The sequence below is a fragment of the Schistocerca gregaria genome, chromosome 7 (assembly GCF_023897955.1).
Source record: "Schistocerca gregaria isolate iqSchGreg1 chromosome 7, iqSchGreg1.2, whole genome shotgun sequence".
In the NCBI taxonomy this organism is placed as follows: Eukaryota; Metazoa; Arthropoda; class Insecta; order Orthoptera; family Acrididae; genus Schistocerca; species Schistocerca gregaria.
The window spans coordinates 313,907,348-313,931,774 of NC_064926.1; the positions used below are offsets into that span (position 1 = coordinate 313,907,348).

Sequence of the window (24,427 nt, forward strand, 5' to 3'; positions counted from 1 at the left end):
ATTTAATTTGCAGGTAAGAAAAGTTAGTACACAGCGCACGTGCGAAGTTCAGTACACGGAACAACACAGCTCTGGCAGCAACGTTGCCTGTAGCCCACAGAACACCAAAATATCAGAAGTGTAACGCCAGTGTCCCGTCTTACGACTCGGAAACAGAACGATAGCATCGCTTCAAGTGGCCTGGCAGTCAGCTTTGAGCACGAGAAATAATGCGCGGAAATTCGTATTATTGCTTTTCAAAATACGAGCACTAGATGACCATATTTTTCATTTATACTTTATCGGTGTGTCTGGTAACTCGGTGCTTTATTTATTTGTTAATAAACATGGGTCTTAGGAATAGGCAGCATTCAGTGTTGGTTGCTCACTTTAAAAAGAATCATGTACAGTTTATTTGGAAACAATTGCAAAACAATTTAACAATAAAAAAGTCATCAAAATTTCACTAATAAGAGACAATATATAATCAAAAATTCTTAAGACAAATTGCATTCACGGCTGAAGGCCTTATTGACCAGAAAATTCAAATTATAAGTCGGCTGAAGGCTCCAGTAGTAATAACTCAAAAAACAATTGATGGCTGAAGGCCTGGATAGTAAATTCTTAAGGACAGTTGAACTTGTCCAACAGATACTAAAATAGTTTTTTAAACACAATCATCCAGATTTGACTATTAAGAGATAGTATCTAATTAAAATTTTGTAAGACAATTGCATTCACGATTGACGGCCTTATTGACCAGAAATTCAAATTATTTGTCGGCTGAAGGCCCCAATAATAATAACTCAAAAAACAATTTGATGGCTGAAGGCCTGGATAGCAAATTCTTAAAACAGTTAAATTTCTCCGAGATATAGTAAAATATTTTTAAAAAACACAGTCACCATCTTATCAAACCTGGAGAGAAGTGGGCTTCAGACAGTGCTCAAAGGATCGGCCTGGGAAAGTCATTCAACTTCGTAACCGACGAGACAGGCATCCAAAAGTTGTATTCACTTAACCGGATGGCAAATCAAACTAGAGCAGTTCAAATGCAGTCCAACACTCTTACAAAATCTACCTAACGTTTGATAACCAATACAACGATGGAATAACCCAGGCAAGGCGGAACCAGCAGACAGTACTGCGTCTTCAGAATCTGGTGTTTAGAACATCCAGAAGCAGAAGGAACCACTATGACCAAAGTAGTCCAAAAGAAACAACATATCCGAACCACAATCAAGGAGTCTGTCGAACAACACGTCTTACCGGACAGCAGCAGCAAAGTGAGGAAAGGTACACTCCGTGAAAATATGATAACCTCCAGGGTAGGTAACTGGGGCACTAGCGGCCACTAGGCAGAAAAACACCGCTGGTTGAACCAATAAACACAAGGAATTCGATGATAAATAATAAGATGCAGAGGATGGCTAACTAACTTCCACAAGTCCAAACACTCCACTTGTTGCTCTTCGTCTCAGCAACCCTGCGAGCAGCAACGCATGAACAAACAGCGTGAACTGAAAATAGTGGAGGTTTCACAATTGGGTTAATGTACACCAACTCAAACTTCCTTGATCCGGTGGACAACGTGGTTGTGGCCCTCGCAACTGCAGACTCTCAATCTGGCAGTGCCTGCATGCTGCCAGCAGTCCCGGCATGTCCTCCCACTGCCGTACCTCACTGCTGCTCCGTTCCAACTGAACAGCCCGACACACTCCGACCCGGAAACACTTGACATCCCTCCAAAGATAGTACCACAGTACTGGACATCGATAACCGCTGCTGCTGCCACTCGTAGACAGACAGTGCTAGCAAATGTAGGTGCGCCAGTAAACACAAGAAGAAAACGAGACGCCACTATCCCTAATACAGGATGCCAACCTACCAATGGCACCAATGCGAGCAGCAACACCGCTCAATCCATTATTGTAGTTTCAACCGTGTGGCTATAATCAAGTGGAAATTATGTTGGTGATTACTACCGTTGTGTGCATATTGTACTCTTTGAATTGGAACGTAAATATGTTGCTCATTCTCTGCTATACTTTTGCTCTCATCAGTAACATTGGGTGGGATAAGTCATTCTATGTTCGTTTTTGTGTCATATAAAGGCCTTGAAAGCCTACATGGGATGAAAGCAAATCCCGTTTTATGTAAAAGAAAAATTTGGAATCATTTACCACAACCAATATTACGGATGCGAGAAGAACGCAATCACAATACCAGTATTTATAACGCAAGTCAAAGAGTGCATTCCACACAAGAAGTTGTAATCAGAAGCACACCTTGATGAAACCAACTTCTGATAATTATAAAACCAAAACAAACATGCGAGACTAAAAATCAGCCAATAACAGTGTCAATATATCATAATATACCCCTGGTGCCCTTGAAATTGGCGCCGTAAGGAGGAAATTGGCCATTCGTGAGAGCTTTAATAAAGTGAATATGAATGATATATATACATACACAACTGATGCGATGAATGAAAATATGGACCACGGCCAGGAATCGAACGCTGGTCTCCTGCTCACTAGCTAGATGTCCAAAGTTTCATTCATCCCTCAATCCACTTCATATTCTTCCTAAAATCGAACAGCATAGCAGAGGTTCTCCAACTGTATTGGAAAAAGCCCTCAGCATAGTAGGAAACGTGTTATCCTGTCTAAAACCCAGGCGTAGGTGCTTTTAGTCAAATGAAACTACACATTTCCAGAGACTTTTAAAGTCTCAAACATCTATTATGTATATATGCAGACAGATGTGTTAAACGAAAATTTGTACCAAGGCTGGATGGGATAAGAACTCGGGTCTCCTGCTCACGAGCCAGATGCGATAACCACTACGCAACCCTGGCACGATAACTTTGCATACCTGCGCAGACTACGCTAGAACAACACCTTTATCCTCAACCCAAATTCAAATACAGCATAGTTGGAGAGCCTATGACAAGATTTTCGAGTTTAGGGGAATACCAAGGGGTCTGAGGCGTGAATGGGAATTTTGACTGAGAAGCGAGGAGCAGTTGTGCGATGCCATTGTGGTAGGGTGGAGTATCTGTTAGCACATCTCGCTAGTGAGCAGGAAATCCAGGTTCGAATCCAGGCTTCGGTAAAAATTTTCATTCAGCGCTTCAGTCTGCACATGACTAATACCGTTTAGGGCCCCCGCGAGCACGCAAAAATGCCGCAGCACGACTTGGCATGGACTCTAATAATGTCTGAAGTATTGCTGGAAGGAATTGACACCACGAATACTGTATGGCTGTCCATAAATCAGTGAATTGCATTTCTATCGCATTGAACGATTCCCTTCAGTCGTCGTTGGTCCCGTTTTTGCAGGATCTTCTTCGAGCCACAGGAACGTCGTAAATTTGATATTTTACCGGATTCCTGATATTCACGGTACATTCGTGAAATGGTCGTACGGGAAAATCCCCACTTCATCGCTACTTCAGAGATGCTGTGCCCCATCGGTCGTCCGCCAACAATAACACCACGTTCAGACTCACTTAAATCTTGATAATCTGGCATGTAGCAGCAGTAACCGATCTAACAACTGCGCCAGGCACTTGTCTTATATAGGCTTTGCCGACGGCAGCGCCGCATTCTGCCTGTCTACAAATCCCTGTATTTGAATGCGCATGCCTATACCAGTTTCTTTGGCGCTTCAGAGTACATCACATATGTCTGAGACTTCAAAGTACATCACATATGTCTGAGACTTCAAAAGGTCTCCGGAAACATAAAGTTTCATTTGCTTACAGGGATTACGTTTCAATAACACATGGTATGGAAGCCTTCAAAATGTCTCTGTTGTGATAAATATACGGCTTTGGTACACAGCATGAAAAAATTTAGTGTCATCTCGTTGAAAGATAATGAAATACAACCCTCAAAACTGGAGATATCCACCGATCGTAGGTGTCAGAAACGTTGTGGCATCTGCCCACATTATCGGCCATGAGGACCAGTGATGATCATGCTGTGTATTCGATTGCACGCCACACCGTCAGGCAAGATGCTGGACCCATATGACAGTGAAGAATGCAATCAGGCAAAGTTTCTCCTCATTGGAGCTCTCGTGCAGGGATAAGTTCTTTATCAAACTGTATCTACATCTACATCACACTCCGCAAGCCAACTAATGGTGCGTAACAGAGGGTACTTTTTGTACCACTAACTGAGACCTCCATAGCTGTTCCACTCGCGAATAGCGATTGGGAAGAATCACTGCCGCTAAGCCCCTGTATTGGCTCTGATTTCTCTAATTTTCTCCTCGTGGTCATTACGTAAGATGTATGGGGGCATATTGTCCGACTCTCCCCGGAAAGTGCTCTCTCGGAATTTCAATAGTAAATCTCTTCTTGATGCACAACGCCTGTCTTTTAACTTCTGCCACTGGAGTTCGTTGAGCATCTGTAACACTCTCGCGCCCGCTAAATGATCCCGTGATGAAATCTTCGTTATATTTTCTCTGTCTCTTCTATCAGCCCTACCTGGTAGGGATACCAGGCAGATGAAAGATACTCAAGAATCAGTCGAAAAAGCGCCTTATATGCCTCTTCTTATGTGGATGAGTTATATTTACAATAGATTCTTCCTATGACTCTCAGTCTGGCATCTACTTTTCCCACTATTGGTTTTATGTGGACGTTCTACTCAAGGTCTCCCTGGATAGTTAGTCCCAGATATTTTACGGTGGACACTGTTTCCATCGGTTTGTCGTCAATAGGGTAGCGGTACAGTAATGGATACTTTTCCTATGTATGGACAATATGTCACTTTTATTTACGTCCTGTGTCAACCGCCGAAGCACCATTAATCAATTCTCTGGAGGTCATTCTGCAGACTGTTACTATCTTCTGGCGTTGCTACTTTGTTATAGACAGCACCATCATCTGCGAACAGTCTTAAAGAGCATCCGACGCTTTCTGCTAGACCATTTATATATATTTTAAACAGTAGCGCTCCTAGCATATTTCTTTGGGCTACACCGGAAATTACCTTCCATCTGTCGATTTTGCTCCGTTAAGAGTGACATGTTCAGTTCTATCTGCAACGAAGTATTCAATGGAATCGGTTATCTAATCCGATACTCGATGAGTTAGTACTTTTTTTCATTAAACGGCTGTGCGGGACGGAGTCAAATGCCTTCGTAAAGTCAAAGAACACTGCATCAATTTGTGCGCCGCTGTGTACGGCATTGTGGCTATCAGGAGGAACAGAGCGATCTGAGTATTGCAGGGTATCTGTTGGCAGAGTCCATCTTAATTTTAATAGAGGAGATTTTTTCAGTCTCCAGAAACGTCATAATTGTTGAGCTTAACACATGTTCCATAATTGTACAACAGATTAACGTCAACGATGCAGAACAATAATTTTGTGAATCTGTACTAGGGCCCTTCTCAAAAGAGGGACGTAGGTACTCCTTCCCCCGGTGTTGTCGGTGTTCATCCACCGTCGTCGGGCCTCTCTCCGTTGCCACGTCACGGGATCCACAGCAGTCGCTGTCGAGCTGAGATCCGTGATGCTTCAGATATCCTCGCACACCTATTGTGGATACTTTCCTTGCTGCAGACTAGACAGTTGGCTAACTCGAATCATTTGACGTGTCTCCACGATCTTATACAACAACTCCGCAAACAACATACTGTTCCCTAGAGCGTCAGTCGCGTGGTGCCTTTCAGATCCTCCAAGGTGTTGAGTATGGCGCTGCTGAACCTATCGACTGCACATTAGCTTCACAGTAATCGGATCCCGACCAACTGTGTATTTACTTGATATCCGTATAAAAATTTCACACTTTAAGCGCATTGGTTAATATACGACTCCCCTTGTGTATATCAGCCTTATGTTCTGCGTTCTTCACTCAAGTTACATATAAAATATTGTATTCTAGTATCTTACTCTCACAGAATTAATATGCGAAAAGGAGGAGTTATTAGATATAGTAAGACAGAACACACGATCAAAAACATTGAGACTAATACATTTTGTAGTGATTATCATATAGAACACTGCTTTTGTGAATTAATAATGAAAAATAGTTCAATTTTAATTATAATTACAAACAGATTCCTGCTGAGATATTTTGAACTGTTTATAAGGAATCTGGATTTCTCACTATTCTATCTGTCAGACAGCCACATAGTCTGTGGTGACTTCAGTGTACAGGCTTGGTAAGAAGTCCCCGTGCACCCTTGTATCGAGTGAGGAGGGGCGCTCCGTCCTGCTACAACCATAAGTGGCCTGCGAGGTCCCTTTTCTCAAGCTGAGGTATTAATCATGTTTGTAACACGTGTAAATAATTTGCGCCGTTCACTGTCTCTTCAAAAAAAGTACAGTCCAAACAGATATTGTGATGTCATCGTTGCGTATATCACACGTAAGCCAGTTTCCTTCCTAACACGTCTGTGTATTGAGGATTCTACTTGGCCCAAACGAGAATACTTCTAGCACGTGAGCTCTGATGAATGGCACATTCATGTAAAAACATAAGACTTCGCACGGTTCGGTGCATTTGCAAACTGAGTTAACGAAGCGAGGCATGCTGAAACGCACCCATTCCGGTCTGTTTCTGGTAACCTGTTTGCGAACATTGGTCTCTAAGGTATGGTCTTATAGTCTTTTTTCATGTGCTCTCGCCTTGGTGTTATCGGTATACCGCGTTTCGAAGCACGTTGACGTGTCGACTTCATAGGAGATTGTTCAACCGAAGCAGAGACTGTGGCACATGTTCCTTCCTGCGTTTTGTTCCGTCCACTACACGTCCTGTATTTAACACTGCCAGAAGCAAAAGCACGTCTTTCCCAATCCAGAAGTGTAGCTTTCGCGGTGAACGCTCGTTAAATCCTTCCTGGAATGAACCCACAATCTGCCTTATTGTTTTCCCTGTTGTGTTGTCATTCGTGCACAATACACATTTGTCACTAAGCATCCTCAGCAATGTGACTATGACCGCTCACATCTGCCATGGCTGTAAGTTAAAACTCGACTGATTTTACGACAACATGTAAACATGAATTCTAACAACTGATAACAAGTGACGTAGCTACCAATCTTCTTAATAACATGTTATACTAAACAGTGGTTAGAGCGGTGCGGGGACTTCTCGCTCGCCCTGTAGATTTTCTAAAGGATTCTGAAACTAAATATTGTCTGGAAAACGTATTTAGATCCTACAGTTCGATCTCAGTAATCAACTTCCCAACATGGGTGAATAAAGACAGTAGAATCCTAACTGATAATATTTTCTTTTCGTGAGGTTCAAAGCAATAAAATAACTGTTTACCTAGTAACAAAGCCTCTCTCTGATCGTGATGCTCAGTTAGTTAGGATAAATAAGAGAGCGTCTTACAATATGAATTCTCCTCACTGGAAATCAGTTAGAATAATTAATGCTCCCGAAAACAGTACCTTACAAAAGATGACGTGGCGCCAAATTTATAACGAACCAAATTCTTACATAAATTCATGTCACTATTTGAAAGCAGTATTCTACAAAAGCTAATCAAAACTACATTAAACAGCCACGTAAAAATCATGGGTCACTAGAGGGATTAAAGTATCTTATGAAAGGGAAAGGAAAATGCACCCGTGAGCAAGAATAAATAAAGATCCTGCAGCAGTAGTTACACACTACTCAAAATTAATAAGAAGAGTTGTTAAAAAATCAAGGAACATCCACATTATGTTAAAAACCAGTGATTCCGACAATAGCCTTAAAGCCATACGGAAAGTAGTTAAACGAGAGACAGGACAACCAGCTATAGAACAGAACAGGATGATATCACTATTGAATTGAACGAAACGGATTTAAGTGATGAGTCATAGGTATCAGATAGTTTAATAATCATTTCTTAAATATAGTAGAAAATATAGGGGTAAACAGCTAAGGAGAAAAATCACAGCACTCTGTTAAACAAACATCTCTCAGAAAATTCAGTCACATGAATTTTTGAGCAACTTAGAAACTTCACCTTCTGATATTAAGAGAATTATACACCCTCTCCAAAAAAATCTCATCTGGTTTTGATGGCGGTTCCAGTAGAATACTATTCCCATAAAATAAACTCAAGTGTTATCTGTAATATGTAATGCTTCCCTAACTCAAGGCACTTTTCCAGAGATACTGAGATACGACGTTGTCAAACCCCTATTTGAGAAAAGTGATTCGGGAGCTGTCAATAAACTACAAACCTGTTTCTGTGCTAACATTATTTTCAAAAAAATTGAGAAGGTGATATATTCTAGAGAAGTAGCTCACCTCACCGACAATAATATCCTCAGCAAATCACGGTTTGGGTTTCCGAAGAGTTCCTCTACTGAGAAAGCCATTTACACGTTCACTCATCTAATACTGCAATCATTAAATAATAAAATAGTGCCAGTTAGTATTTTCTGCAATATATCTAAGGCATTTGACTGAGAGGATTCTGATTCATAAATTGGAGTTTTATGTAACTGATGGTAAGGCAACTAATGGAGAACGTCATTTCTAACCAAAAGAATGTAAAAAGTTGAAATTAGTAATTCAATAAACGTAATCCGGGGACATTATTCTGACTAGAGAGAAATCACGTTTCGGATTCCCCAAGGCTCATTTTTGGGTCCACTATTGCTCCTTACAATAGTAACAATCTTCCATCTAACAAACAACAAGCAGAATCTTTTTTTTTTTTTTTTTTTGCAGATGACACTAATACTGTAATCAATCCAAGCATGCATACAGAAACAGAAGAAAAGGTAAACAATATCCTTAAAAATATGATTCGTTTTCGGCGAATAGTTTCACTCTCAACTTTAAAAACAACATGATATTCAGTTCTGCACATCTAGGAGTGCTATACCAGTGATAAGTGTAGCACATGGCGAAGAAATAATAAATAGGGTGGAAACTTTAAAATTCTGAGGTGTCAACATTGATGAGAATTGAAACTGGAAAAAATACATTTTGGAACTTCTAAAACAGCTTCGTTCAGCCATATATCACGTTGAGCCCTTGCAGCTCTTGAAGCGAGACAGATCTGTAAGCTAACATATTCTGAACATTTTCATTCAATACAGTTGTATGGAATAATGTTCTGCGGAAACTCATCATTATGAAAGGAAGTTTTCATTTCTCAAAAACTTGCCGTAAGAATAATAGGCGGTGCTTACCCACAATCATCTTGCACACACCTGTTTAAGAATTTAGGCATTCTGATTACTGTTTCACAGAATATGTATTCCCTCTTGAAGTCTCTTGTAAATAATCAACTGCAGTTTAAGAGGAAGAATTACAACACCAGAAGGAAAAATTAAATTCATTACTCCATATTAAGGTTGTCTTTAACACAAAACGTGATGCACAATGCTGCAACCAAAATTTTCGATGACTTACTCAGTGATATAAAATGTTTCTTAGAGTCCAAAGCCAAATTTTAAAACAAACTGAAAAAGTTTCTCCTTTACAGCTCCTTCTATTCTGTTGAAGGATTCCTCCTATTGTAATGTGTACAAGATGACGGATAGGGATTATTAACAACTAAATATTTTTAAAAAAACCTTATAAAAGTAGCCATTACAAATTAATCTGTGATGTGAATGTAAAAAGACTCGTTTCACATCATTACGGTTTATCGTGCAAAATTATCCATGGAACATGAAACGAACAAACAATTCACGTTACTGTTGTGGAATGCCTAAGAACACAGGCAACAGTATCGCAGAACGGTAAATCACAGTCTCGAAGAGACAAGATTCTGTCGTTATCGAAACCCGACTACTTTTGGTAGATGTTTCACCCTAAAACATTTTTCTGTGCAATACATAAAATTCAAAAATGTGATTTCGCTTAATTCTTGCTTTGATAATTACTTTGTACAATTGTGATTAAATGCTAATCATTTGCCTATAAAAGCACTTAGCTTGTGATTGAATCTAAGTGACCTATTACTTTCAATCAATCGATGACGGCTAGAAAGTAACAGTGACCCCTCATCTTCCCCACACAATTTTTGGGTTATGGTGACAAGTCTTAGCGTATCCCGAGCTCTAGGCTACGTTGGATGGCGACAGTTTCGTTGTGGTGAGGTGAAACTAAAATATGTTATGGCCGAATACGTTTTGTACAGGATAAATAGATTTAGTTTTAACGCCCCGCCCAAGGTGAGATAATTAGAGATGGAGAGCGCGCTTATATTGTAGAATAATTTAGGCAGAAATCGAATGAGCGTTTTCAAACGAACCATCCTGGCATTCGCCTTAAGCGATTTACAGATATCATGGAAAACCTAAGTTTCGATGGCAGGATGGTGATTTAAACCGCCGTTCTCCGGAAATATGAGTCCAGCGTCTTCCCACTGCGTTACTACGTTCAGGTCGTTGTAACAGGTTGTTCTGTAACATAGCGCAGTGTGTTTGTTCTCTTGATACTTGATGTCGTTATCGTTGTATAAAAACTTAATGTGCAAGGCAAGCTCAGAAATATTGTATTGCATAACTGACAAATCTGCGGCAAATAGTTTGGCGTATGATATGTACATGTAGCCTACACCAACTATGAAAAATGCAAGGAACGTAATAATGAGTAACCTTTACCTTCGGTGACATAAATGTACCATACACATTCCTATTAATGTGGCGATCCTATGAAAGAACAAGATTTTGGATTGGATTCTTTGAGGAAAGAGACCAAAGAGCGAAGCCATCGGTCTCATCGCATTAAGGAAGGACGGGGAAGCAAGTCGGCCGTACCCTTTCTAAGGAACCATCCCGAAATTTTCCTGTAGCGATTTAGGGGAATCACGGAAAACCTAAATCAGGATTGCCGGACGCGGGATTAAACCGTCGTCCTCACGAATGCGAGTCCAAAAGAATAAGAGAATATATTAAAAAAGCCGTTCCACAAAAATTTAAACAACCAGCCTTTACGGAAATTAGCAGAATAAAAAAAACTCTAAAAAACCAAAGTTCATACAGTGTTGACATAACTTCAGACACAATTCTGAAAAGTCGTTCTGACTTAATAAGTAATGTGCATAGTAATATTTGTGATGCATCAGTGGCACAGGGAACTAGTTTTCCACACAGATTAAAATATGCAGCTGTTAAATCTCTTCGTAGGAAAGGTGACACGAAAGGCTCAAGTAATTATCGTTCACTTCCCTTACTGACTTTTTCCAAAATATTTGAAACAGTAATAAAATCAAATGTAGTCTCACATTTAAATGAAAACGATTTATTAGATTGGTGTACAACTTCGTAGAGGCTTATCTCACTGGAGGTAAGATACATACTGCCTACAGGAAAATTAAAGAAACCTTTGGAGAAAAGAGAATCACTTGTATGAATATCAAGAGCTCAGATCGAAACCCAGTTCTAAGCAAAGAAGGGAAAGCAGATTTATCTTAGAAGCTAGATTAAGGAAAGGCCAACCTACGTTTCTAGCATTTGTAGACTTAGAGAAAGCGTACGACAATGTTGACTGGAATACTCTCTTTCAAATTATGAAGGTGGCAGGGGTAAAACACAGGAAGTGAAAGGCTATTTATAATTTGTACAGAAACCAGGTGGCAGTTATAAGAGTCGAGGGACATGAAAGGGAAGAAGTGGTTGGGAAGGGAATGAGACAGGGTTGTAGCCTCTCCCCGATGTTATTCAATCTATATATTGAGCAAGCAGTAAAGGAAACAAAAAAAATTCATGTTGAAGCTAGAGACAGCAAAGGACTTGGAAGAGCAGTTGAAAGCAATGGACAGTGTCTTCAAAGGAGGATATAAGATGAACATCAACAAAGGCAAAACGAGGATAATGGAATGTAGTAGAGTTAACTCGGGTGATGCTGAGGGAATTAGATTAGGAAATGAGAGACTTAAAGTAGTAAAGGAGTTTTGCTATTTGGGGAGCAGAGTAACTGATGATGATCGAAGTAGAGAGGATATAAAATGTAGACTGACAATGGCATGGAAAGCGTTTCTGAAGAAGAGAAATTTGTTAACATCGAGTATGGATTTAAGTGTCAGGAAGTCGTTTCTGAAAGTATTTGTATGGAGTGTAGCCATGTATGGAAGTGAAACTTGGACGATAAATAGTTTGGACAAGAAGAGAATAGAAGCTTTCGAAATGTGGTGCTACAGAAGAATGCTGAAGATTAGATGGGTAGATCACGTAAGTTATTAGGAGGTACTGAACAGAACTGGGGAGAAGAGGAGTTTGTGGCACAACTTGACTAGAAGAAGGGATCGGTTGGTAGGACATGTTCTGAGGCATCAAGGGATCACAAGTTTAGTATTGGAGGGCTGCGTGGAGGGTAAAATTCGTAGAGGGAGACCAAGAGATGAATACACTAAGCAGAAAAAAATGGCTCTGAGCACTATGGGACTTAACATCTCTGGTCATCAGTCCCCTAGAACTTAGAACTTCTTAAACCTAACTAACCTAAGGACATCACACACATCCATGCCTGAGGAAGGATTCGAACCTGCGACCGTAGCAGTCGCGCGGTTCCGCACACAGCGCCTTGAACCGCTAGACCATCGCGGCCGGCACACTAAGCAGATTCAGAAGGATGTAGGATGCAGTACGTACTGGGAGATGAAGCAGCTTGCACAGGATAGAGTAGCATGGAGAGCTGCATCAAACCAGTCTCAGGACTGAAGACCACAACAACAACAACAACACAACTTCGTAGCGTGTTTGTTTTGCAACCTGGTATTTCTGTTGCTGAGGGTATATTTATTGAGTGGCTTTTTTTTATTTTTAGTTCACTGTTGTTATTTAAGTTTACATACTGACATTTTGCCATTTGGAGGCAGTGAGTGGGACTGAGGATGCTAGAAAATGGAGTGCCAAGTGGGTCAATCGGAGCATTTTTTCTGTTTGAGATCAGTAGAGGGGTGACGGTAGCGGAAACAGCCAGAAACATATGTGCTGTGTATGGGGATGCTGCCACTGTATAGAGCACGGTAATAAAATGGTTTTCTCGTTTTAAGGATGATCGTTTTGACATAAGTGACCCACCATGTTCAGGAAAAGCCTCAGTGTTAATGAAGAACGTTTAAACGCATTAATCTACAGTTATCCACGTCAGTGCACTCCAAAACTGACAAATGTGTTGAACTGTAATCATTCCACCACCGCGCGACTATTGCATGCAATGAGGAAGGTTAAAAAATCGAGTGTGTGGGTACAGCATGCTCTAAGCCAAAATCATAAAAATTATCTGCTTGCTCGTCATCAATTGGATCGTGAAGTTCCTTTCCGGATGGAAATGCGCTCTGAACATGGTTCGAAGAGTTGTTCACACAAAACTCGTGATTTCTACTGTCGCGTAATCGAAAAGTTACCCCCAGCGGTAACAGACTGTAGTAAATAGTGAAGAAGAATATATTATTGATGAATAAAGTCTCTGTTATGCGTATTTGTTGTATTTGTTAAACTTGGAAAAACGCTACAAACTTATACACCAACCCAACGGTTACCATATCAGAATCAGGATTCCAGAAAGGTTGCTTAACTGAGAATGCTACTCATCAAATATTGCAAGTCTTAATAATATAATATCACCTGTTGGTATTTTTTGTGGTCTTCCCTGAGTGTTTGATTGTGTCGATCATGTTACACTCGTGGAAAACCTGAAGCTGTATGGAATTAATCGCTTTACACACAACGGGTTCCGTAATACTTAAGAAACAGAATGCAAAAGTGATGCTGAGTAATTAAGGTAATTTTTAAACTGAGGAAATTTTAGTAACTGGGGAGCAACCATAAGTGTTCCATTTTAGTCCACTCCTATTCCTTACATATATGGAACATTCAGCAACCTAAAATGGTACTTTCTGCAGACCATACTAGTGCTGCAACAAATCTAATTGGAGAGAAAGCGACAGATGATACTGTCAATGATATTTTTCAAGGAATTGTTAAGTGTGTTTCTGAAACCAGACTCCCCTTAAATATTGAGGAAAAACACTATATCCAGTTTTGCACAACAAGGAGAGAGATACCAATAACTGATACAGCACACGAACAGGAGTCAGGTAGAATGATCCAAATTTTTGGATGTGTATATTGTTGAAAACTGGAACTGGAAGAATCATATTACTGAGCTTCTCAGACTATTAAGTTCAGCTACTTTTGCTCTTCACATAATTGCTAGTCTTGGAAACAAAAGAATCAAACTCGTGACTAATTTGGCGTAGTTCCACTCAGTAATGTGTTAGGAAATAATTTGCTGATGTAACTCACCACTTAGACAAAAATATACGGATTTCGACAAAGCGAGCAATAAGAGTAATGGGTAGAATTATCCGTAGTCGTCATGTAGATAACTGTTTAAGGAGTTAGGCACTTAAATTGTACCTCACAACACATATATTCGCTACTAAGATTCGTCATAAAATAAACCATCAGAACTTGTAAAGAACTGTGATGTCCATATCTGCAACAGCAGTGGAAAAATTAACTTTTATTACCTGTTATTAAAACTTCAGTGACTCACAGAGGAGGTCAATATCCAACAACCAAAATGTTTGATCGTTTGTCCAATAACATAAAATGTCTGACAGGTAGAAAGCAAATTTCAAAAGTACCGGTGACCTAAAATCATTTTTCCAGCGCGACTGCTATTGAATGAACATACTTACACTTAAAGAGTCGTAGCCTGTTAATAAAAAAGAAAAAAATCGTTTGTTTTAAGTATAGTGGCATGAGTAGGAGTCAAAAACAATGTGGTCATGAATGTTAACACTAATCTTGTAAACGTATCATGTAAAGTGATTTATTTCAACTAACTAATTCTTTACGTGAGTTTGTATATGAAGTGAGCTTATGTCGATGAATGATTTTTCCGAATGGAAGAGCAAGCGAAATTAATCCTTAGGCGTTTACTCTTTTCTGAATTGATAACAAATTTCTTGAAATTTAAAGAAAGCCTTAAATTGTAGCCACTGTACTCGAATTAGCTACAATGTAAATGTTTTCAAGACTGTCATGAATCATCCTACCGCCACTTACAGCTATGAATTCTTTCCTAACATGGAGTTGTATTGCATTTTGTAATTTGGCATTAGTTTATATCCCAGTCAACTCTAGATAGGTTGACTGCGACAGGGACAGTCATGTATCAGTCTATCGGTATCAACACTACCGACTCGACGGCAGTACGGTTTTTTTTATATTTTGTAAATTTCACTCTTTTTCTCTCTCGATCAAATCACTGAGGATACTAGAGACATTACCACCACAAAACCATTTTTTTTAAGTGCCGTATGTCACATTTGTGCCAAATCAAGATGAAAAAGCTACGTATATTTTAGAATTAAGTAAACACATCCATACAGACACACACACACACACACACACACATACACACACACACACACACACACACATACACACACATACACACTCTCAAATCCAAATACATATTTAATACAGAGTCCCAGGGCCCCTAATATCAAAATTGTACTAATGACTATAGGTTGTAAACTGACTACGAGTAGTATAAAGCACTAGCTGCAGGAAAATAATATTTAGTTTCTATTTGCATAAAGAACTAAGCTCATAAAACTGTAAAACAAATCAGGCTGCTGTTCTGAATGCACGAATTAAAATACAGCACAAAATTTTGCCACAACCTCACAAACATCCCTCCCACTTACAGTTCAAATAGACACGTTGTTAGCACAGTACCAACCAGTTTTAATTCACTTTTTACTGAGCTTTTATTCTCCAGCAATCTCATATAGCGCCAAAGGAAAAAATTCACCAAAGATACGTCACATACGATTTTGTCTTGCATTTGAAAAAGTAGCAACCTTGACAATAGATGTAGCAATATAAGTAGTTTACAAACACAGTCATCATACACAGTCATCATACGAAGTTCATTCAAGATCTCATACTACCTGAAATACCCACTATTTTCGTGACACATTACTTATCTCAAAGCGATGCAATTGGTGCGGAGATGGTTTAGTGTGGTCAAGTGATTCTCCAGCTGAGAAGGATGAGGTTGCAACAGAAGCTGGCGATTCCTGAATAGAAGAATTAGTTTATTGTAAGAGTGGCAGATACGCCCCTACAGCGCCTCCCAGTGCCTCCACCTCCTCGTGCAGACCGTTGGCCATCACTGTGACTGTGCCAGAAGATGTCTGGAATAACTAGCCATGAGCCCCTCAGCCACGTTGTCTGCTACGCAGAAGACTTCAGAGCAGGCTGTGCCATGCCCCACCGGCACGGGGCAGGCGGCTCTCATTGGGAGCCGCAGGATATACGAAGGCGACTGGATCCTGGTGGTGCACATCTACATCTACATCTACATCCATACTCCGCAAGCCACCTGACGGTGTGTGGCGGAGTGTACCCTGAGTACCTCTATCGGTTCTCCCTTCTATTCCAGTCTCGTATTGTACGTGGAAAGAAGGATTGTCGGTATGCTTCTGTGTGGGCTGTAATCTCTCTGATTTTATCCTCATGGTCTCTTCGCGAGATATACGTAGGAGGGAGCAATATACTGCTTGACTCTTCGGTGAAGATATGTTCTCGAAACTTTAACAAAAGCCCGTACCGAGCAACTGAGCGTCTGTCCTGCAGAGTCTTCCACTGGAGTTTATCTATCATCTCTGTAACGCTTTCGCTATTACTAAATGATCCTGTAACGAAGCGCGCTGCTCTCCGTTTGATCTTCTCTATATCTTCTATCAACCCTACCTGGTGCCGATCCCACACTGCTGAGCAGTATTCAAGCATTGGGCGAACAAGCGTACTGTAACCTACTTCCTTTGTTGTCGGATTGCATTTCCTTAGGATTCTTCCAATGAATCTCAGTCTGGCATCTGCTTTACCGACGATCAACTATATATGATCATTCCATTTTAAATCACTCCTAATGCGTACTCCCAGATAATTTATGGAATTAACTGCTTCCAGTTGCTGACCTGCTATTTTGTAGCTAAATGATAAGGGACCTATCTTCCTATGTATTCGCATCACATTACACTTCTCTACATTGAGATTAAATTGCCATTCCGTGCACCATGCGTCAATTCGCTGCAGATCCTCCTGCATTTCAGTACAATTTTCCATTGTTGCAACCTCTCGATACACCACAGCATCGTCTGCAAAAAGCCTCAGTGAACTTCCGATGTCATCCACCAGGTCATTTATGTATATTGTGAATAGCAACGGTCCTATGACACTCCCCTGCGGCACACCTGAAATCACTCTTACTTCGGAAGACTTCTCTCCATTGAGAATGACATGCTGCGTTCTGTTATCTTGGAACTCCTCAATCCAATCACACAATTGATCTGATACTCCGTATGCTCTTACTTTGTTCATTAAACGACTGTGGGGAACTGTGTCAAACGCCTTGCGGAAGTCAAGAAACACGGCATCTACCTGTGAACCCGTGTCTAAGGCCCTCTGAGTCTCGTGGACGAATAGCGCGAGATGGGTTTCGCACGACCGTCTTTTTCGAAACCCATGCTGATTCCTACAGAGTAGATTTCTAGTCTCCAGAAAAGACATTATACTCGAACATAATACGTGTTCCAAAATTCTACAACTGATCGACGTTAGAGATATAGGTCTATAGTTCTGCACATCTGTTCGACGTCCCTTCTTGAAAACGGGGATGACCTGAGCCCTTTTCCAATCCTTTGGAACGCTTCGCTCTTCTAGAGACCTACGGTACACCGCTGCAAGAAGGGGGGCAAGTTCCTTCGCGATGGCGGCGGACTGTAGCGCTGCGAAGTACCTGGACAATCAGGCAGCAGTCTGAAGTTCGAGGCTACGTGGCAGTGGTGCCAGCTGCTTCGTAGGTAGCTGGATGCCTTAACGACGGCGACTGGTACACGGTGAGCCTCTAGCATCGTTCAGCTGTCCAGGTAACGACTGTTGGGTCCCAGGAGGTGTAAATACTGTTGTCTGGGCTGGACATGCAGAAGTAATACCATTGCTGCATGCCTTCGTGTAGTCGAACACTCATGCAAGCAGGGAAGCTTCCCCAGAGTCCTCGGAGTCCTTGCCTCGCGGAAGAGGACGTATAGTAAATTGTACTAAATACAGAGGATCCCAAAATGACTATTGTAATGAACCAACCATCGCGGGTAGCCAGAGTGCAGAATTCCGACAACTAACCATCACTATGTCAACGATAGACAGGATGGAGAGAAAATGCCACACTTAGACGTCGGTTTGCAATTCCTCATCCAGATTCAAAAGTTTATGCAATAAAATCAGATCGGTTCCGTTTTGAAAACGGATGAAAATAAAGAGCGGAAACACGTACAGAGAAACTTGTATATCACCACCCGTTAACTCAACACCAGTGGCCAGAAGCCTGAACTTGACGAGTACAGTTTTGCGAATGGCTTTTGCACCAAGTGGAAGGTAACGAACATTTTATAAATAACTGACGAACCTGGCATCACTCATGAAAGTATTTTCAACCTCCACGACAGCCATACTGGTCGGAACCCAACGAACATGTCTCCAGGTTTGGAATCGTGGGAGGTGTGCATTTGAGAGCTTACTTATTGCCAGACAAGTTATACGTGCCCATGTATCGTACGCGTCTTTGCAATACTTTGCCTGAGCCACTTAGTGTTCGACGGCAGCTATGGTTTGAGCATAATGGTGCGTCACCATTTTAATGAAAGGTTTCCAGGGAAAAGGATTGGTCGTGCACGTCCAATGTTTTGGCGTCTAATCCACTACATTTTTATTTGTGCTGACACTTAAAGAAACAATTTTATAGTACTACAGCCGAACTTTACAGTACTCCACCCATGGATGTACACGTTGTAGTAGTTCGTGAGGATGCTGCTTCAGCTATAGTGGATATAGGTGTATTACGTAGGATCCAGAAAAGTATGATCCAGTGAGTGTCGATGTGTTTGCAAACGCAAGGTTGTCGCTTTGAACATGTTTTCCAATGTGAACGCTTTTCGTACTTCTACGTACTAACTCTGTAAAGGTAAGCCTGGGCATCAGACATACAAAACGTAATGAGCAATCTAGTGTAGCCCATCTAGTGCACTTTTTGTATCACAGTGTATCGAATGTAATTTTCTGGTGGCTTTATCTGCGTCGTGAACGAACTAAAGTGATCCCGTACGTCTGTAAGAAGTTCATATGACTTATTAATGTTTGAATAGAAGTAACAAAAACAGAAAGAAATACACAACGAGCTGTAAATTAGATACAAATTGATGATCTAACTGAAAAAGAAATGTTGGCTCCGCGCGCAACTTGAAAATAGACGAGTCTGCATATTCATTCCCCACAGAATTGGCTCCTCTCAATTAGCTAACGTGACAGCTCCGGCAGAGGGTAGAGTTCGTGTTACCTGTTCTTGGCCACACTGCATGCAGTTACAGCGTCACCAGAGCCTTGGTTTTTAAGTCACTTTTCTATTAAACGTGTTGGTGGGACTAGGTTTTGCTAGATACACTTTTACTTGAACTGGTATGAGAAATCACATGCCGACCTTTAACTGCAGCATTTTTTCTTCACACTGTATGCTGACAGTGCAATTTTCGTAGTATACTTGTAAGTGGCCAAATATATAGAGCACCTTCCTCATACACTGAACAAGAAAATCCATACAGACGTTATAAAAGCGAAAAAACTGTCTGCTACGTTCACTACTCAAATGCTGAACCAATTTTGATGAAATTTGGTACAGAGGCAGCCTGAACCATCGGCAAAATCGTAGGCTACTCTAGGAATTAAAAGAAATATAGAACTCTAAGAGGATGAAGGAGAGAATGGAACATCGTTTTTTGAACCGTTTAACATAAACCACGTTAAAAAATTATTGAATTTGTTGTTTAATATACACGTTGTTTAATGTACACGTATTCAAGAGCCCAATGCATAGATGTGCACTCCAGCCAACTTGCACTGCTCAGCAGTGTGATGCGTCATGGTATGTGGTTGTTTTTGAGGGGGAGGGAGGGGAAGGATGCAAATTGCGAGCTATGTTTATCTGAACAGGCAGACACGCGAGGATAGTTGACGTTGCTGCACGTCCAAATATAAGGTGCAATCAAAAAATTTCGGTTAGAAGACCGTACAATCCAGAATCGGTACGCCGAGCATGCAAAACCGCCGTGAGCAGTGAAGATATACGTTTGGTAAAACACTGTTCTTCTGCGGGAAGAAGTCTTTAACTGCCTACTGCATATCCTCGCCCAACGGAAATCGCCGACCGTTCAAGACCTTTTCTAAGGCACTGAAGGCGTAACACTTGCACTGGAAGAGATCAGAGCCTTATGATGGGTGCTCTTGTGTCACCCACTTGAGTTCACGTAACTTCTGTGTTAAGAGTTTTGAAATGTGGGGACGGCGTTATCATGAAGCAGCAGAACCCCTTATCGCAGTTTTCTCGCACGTTTTGTCTTAATTGCCCATAGAAATTCTACAATGTCCGATAGATATCTACGAGTGTTTGTCCCTCTGCAGCCATGAAAAAAATAACAGCAGGTTGGTCCTGTTTGGACGCATTTGGTAATGTCGTCATAGTTCACATGGCAGCATTTACCTCACTCGTATTGTAAAGACATGAATGCCACACCAAAACCCTGCCTACTGGTGCTTACATACCCGCATTGGAGTCGCGGTACTTTGTATACACGCTGCAGCAGTGCCCTTAAATCATGAAATTTTTACTGCACTGAACTAGAAATTTAATTTAACAAGTAATATGCACGTACAACAGCACGACGGAACAGAATCAGGACATTATGCAGGCGCTCTTCAGAGAATCGGTGAAGACAGCTGATGCAGCTGCGAACGGTATGATTCTATTAGATCGTGAATTTGGTACTGTGCCCTGTGCAGAATAACTGGTGAGTGCTGCAAGCGAATACGAGAGATAAAGAATGGTTGCGTGAAATGACAATTTTTTGCACCGACTAATGAATTTGTAGGACATGAAAAAATTATGCCACAAGTAGAGGAAGACATTATAGAATATCTACTTGTCTGTAATATTGTGGGCACTGAACAAGTTATCACGTACCATATAGAATTTCTTAACTCTTTGGGACCGCCAGGAATGGCTTCTCGTAAACTGAGGGTTGGGTTCTGCTCGTTCATACAGTATCTTGATGCGACCAGATTCTCCAACGGTACACACCCAAAAATCACACATCTGTACCGAATCATTCCGACAAATTTGCTTTATCAATAAACCTGAAAATTATTGTAGTTCCAATTGCTTTTGGTATGACCATAGATAGAGCGCAAGGGCAAACATCCAAAGTTGCCAATGTGCAGTTAGAAAAATTGTGCTCTTCTCAAGGAAATTTCTGTGTCTTGCACACCCACTAAGTCCTTATGTTCTTGCAAAAGAAGGTAAGGCCAAAAACGTTGCTTACAGGGATGCGTTAAAGTCTTGTAGTAAATAATTTATGAGCAAAAGAAGTGTTTGTAGTTTCTAATATTTTAACTAACATTCGGCACACAAAATAAGAGCAACACATTCATTATGCACCTACATACCGGCACTACAGACGTTTATACGTGCACACATACGTATCTTCAGCACTATATGTCCAGATTTCTGCAAAGAACTAGCTTGCTTACTCACCGTCACTCACCATTACAAAACTACTTACCCGTATATGCGAGTGCTGCCATGGGTAACAGCTAGTATGTTATATAGACAATACACACAGATAGATGCGTTTGAGGTGCAACTATTTACAGTTGTATCTTATGTCTGCATGAGTGTTTTTCTGCTTTTCCCGACTCGCGGTCGTCTTTTCGTGGTTTTACTCCATTCGTAAAATATAAAACTTGGAATTTTGTAAATGCTGAAGTAACAAAATACTATATCTTGTGTATCTTCTTGTGTATGGTGAACAATGGCACTACATCGAAGCTCAAGTGATATTCTTGTGAGCTTCGATGTAGTGTCATTGTTCACCATGGTGCCTGTAAACGAAGCTATTTCATATATAGCAGATATTTTCCCCACTGACTTAGTGGCTTTATTTAGACACTGCCTGACGACAACTTATTTCCAGTACAACAACGAGTTTTACGAACAGATCGACGGGGTGGCGATGGGAAGCCCTCTCAGCCCAGCAGTTGCCAATTTATTTATGGAGATCTTCGAACAGCGAGCGCTGCAGACTGCCAGTAAAAAGCCAGCTAAATGGTACCGCTATGTTGATGACACATTTGTAGTGTGGACTCATGGTGAAGAAGAGCTGGATGTCTTCTTGGTGCACCTGAACAGTATTAACCCGAAGATACAGTTTACGATGGAGAAAGAGAGCAACGGTCAACTCAAATTCCTGGATGTGTCGGTAATTAAACGGGTGGATGGGACGCTGGGCCACAAGGTATATAGAAAGAACACTCACACGGATCGATACCTCCACAAGGAATCAAACCATCATCCTAGGCAAAAGAGAGGTGTCATGAAAACCTTGGTGGACAGAGCCAACAAAATCTGCGAGCCGGCTTACTTGCAAGACGAATTATATCACTTACGTTCGGCCTTCATGAAAAACGGATATACCAGCAAGGAAATTGATCGAGCCCTCCATCAAAGAAGAAAAGAAGCCAGAATTCCAGAGCAACAACGGTCACCTACTGGAAAAGTTTTCTTACCATTCATTAATAAAGTCACGGACCGCATCGGCAAAGTTTTGGCTAAACATGGGATCGAAACTATCTTCAGACCCACCAAGAAGATTAAGGAATATTTAAGAACTGCAAAAGACGCTCGACACCCCCTAGCAACACCTGGGGTATACAAAATTCCATGCAGTTGTGGACAAGTATACATTGGAACAACAAAAAGAAGTGTAAACACCCGCTTAGCCGAACATAAGAGAAACTGTCGCTTAGGACACATCGAAAAATCGGCCGTAGCTGAGCATGTTTTTCGAGATGGGAACCACGAAATTAAATTTAATGAGACTAGCGTTCTAGCACGAACATCCCATTATCATGCACGCATGTATAGGGAAGCAATAGAGATCTACAAACACCACAACAATTTTAATAGAAAAGAGGAAGTTTTAAAATTGGACAAAATATGGATGTCGACGTTGCGCAAGAAGAATGACAATCGATTACTCTTAATCGAGAATAATGACGCCTCCAAAGATAGGCATACTGTCGGCATCACGTGACGAATGGTGGTGCCCTCTATGCGCTCTATAAATGCGAGAGTACCTGGAGCCTCAGTGGCAGTAGCCGGACGACCTCGGAAGATGTCTCCCGCAGCTGGAGACGAAACGTCATGTGGAAATTTTATACATCGACCACGGCCTCTCAGCTCGGAAGTTTTAACTGAAGACTATTCCGGCCGTGAAAGCCTGCACTGTATGGTGTCAATACATGTTAATATATACAATGATTTAAGTTTCGATTGGCGAACAATATATGAGCGATGTTTCATACATGCTTGAATTGATCCGTCTTCAGTTCCTTCTTTAATAAAACACTGTTTCAAATTTCTCATGGATTTGCAACTGCATTATCACGTTAGTATGGTGACATTGTGTAATATGGTAACAAGGAAAATGTAGGCTTTAGTCAAACATCACCACTGATTAAGCTTTTTGAAAGAGAAAAGGTTATCATGTGAGGAGAAAATAAATCGCTCCTTGTGTTGCAGTTTCAGAGGAATCCTGTAATCCAGTTTTTGATAAGTAACAGCTGGTACTGAAACTCACCATACTGTTTTCTTTCTGCGTCTGGAACTTCCTGAAACAGTACTTTATTAAGAAAGTAACTCAGGACAAATTAGGTTAATAGGTTTCGCAAAACCACGTCTTTGTTATAAAAATAAACGTGTAATTTCTTGACTTATGTTGGTACAAAATCACACTAAAGTTCATTTCACCAGCTACTGATTACATTATTCGATTGAAAAGCCTGTAATTACTCATCTATCGCTGCAGATACGGAAGTTCCTCATTTTAACCAGATGTCAAAATACTCCCCTCTTTGCGTACCGTCATTTGACAAAATCTCGATTTGATATCCCGAAATATTTGTGATATGAGGAATATTAGGAACATTTCATTCTCACGTGCATGGGATCGGAATTGAGCATGCTACATAAAATCCATTTTCTCGAAATTTGAGGCAGATATTGATCCCCTACCAAGTTTAAAGAAAAGTCAGATTATTAACCACAATTTCATAAGTAACAAAAGTGTTCCAATACGCGCACAAGACAAATTTGTAGCGACCGCTATGTTTTCGTTGCAACGTTTTCGAATCTGGTGCATTATGTTACTTAAATGTGAATCACGGATAGTTTCTGGGAACGGCCAGTGGAGACACCTGCCCCTAATGAGTACACATTTGGTTTAAGAATACGAAAATAGGTATGGACCCATGGTCTACGGGTAGCTCCTTTGAGTAGACATAAAAACATTCTGGCCCCCAGGTTCAAACCTATGCACTACTTAAACTCTAAATAA

At 40.8% G+C, this 24,427-nt stretch overlaps 1 protein-coding gene across 1 annotated transcript in view; it reads left to right on the top strand.

Moving 5' to 3' along the window:
- Nucleotides 1-24,427, top strand: part of LOC126281967 (nose resistant to fluoxetine protein 6-like) — a 381,389-nt gene that overhangs the window by 118,549 nt on the left and 238,413 nt on the right. The gene's annotated exons all lie outside the window — the stretch shown is intronic.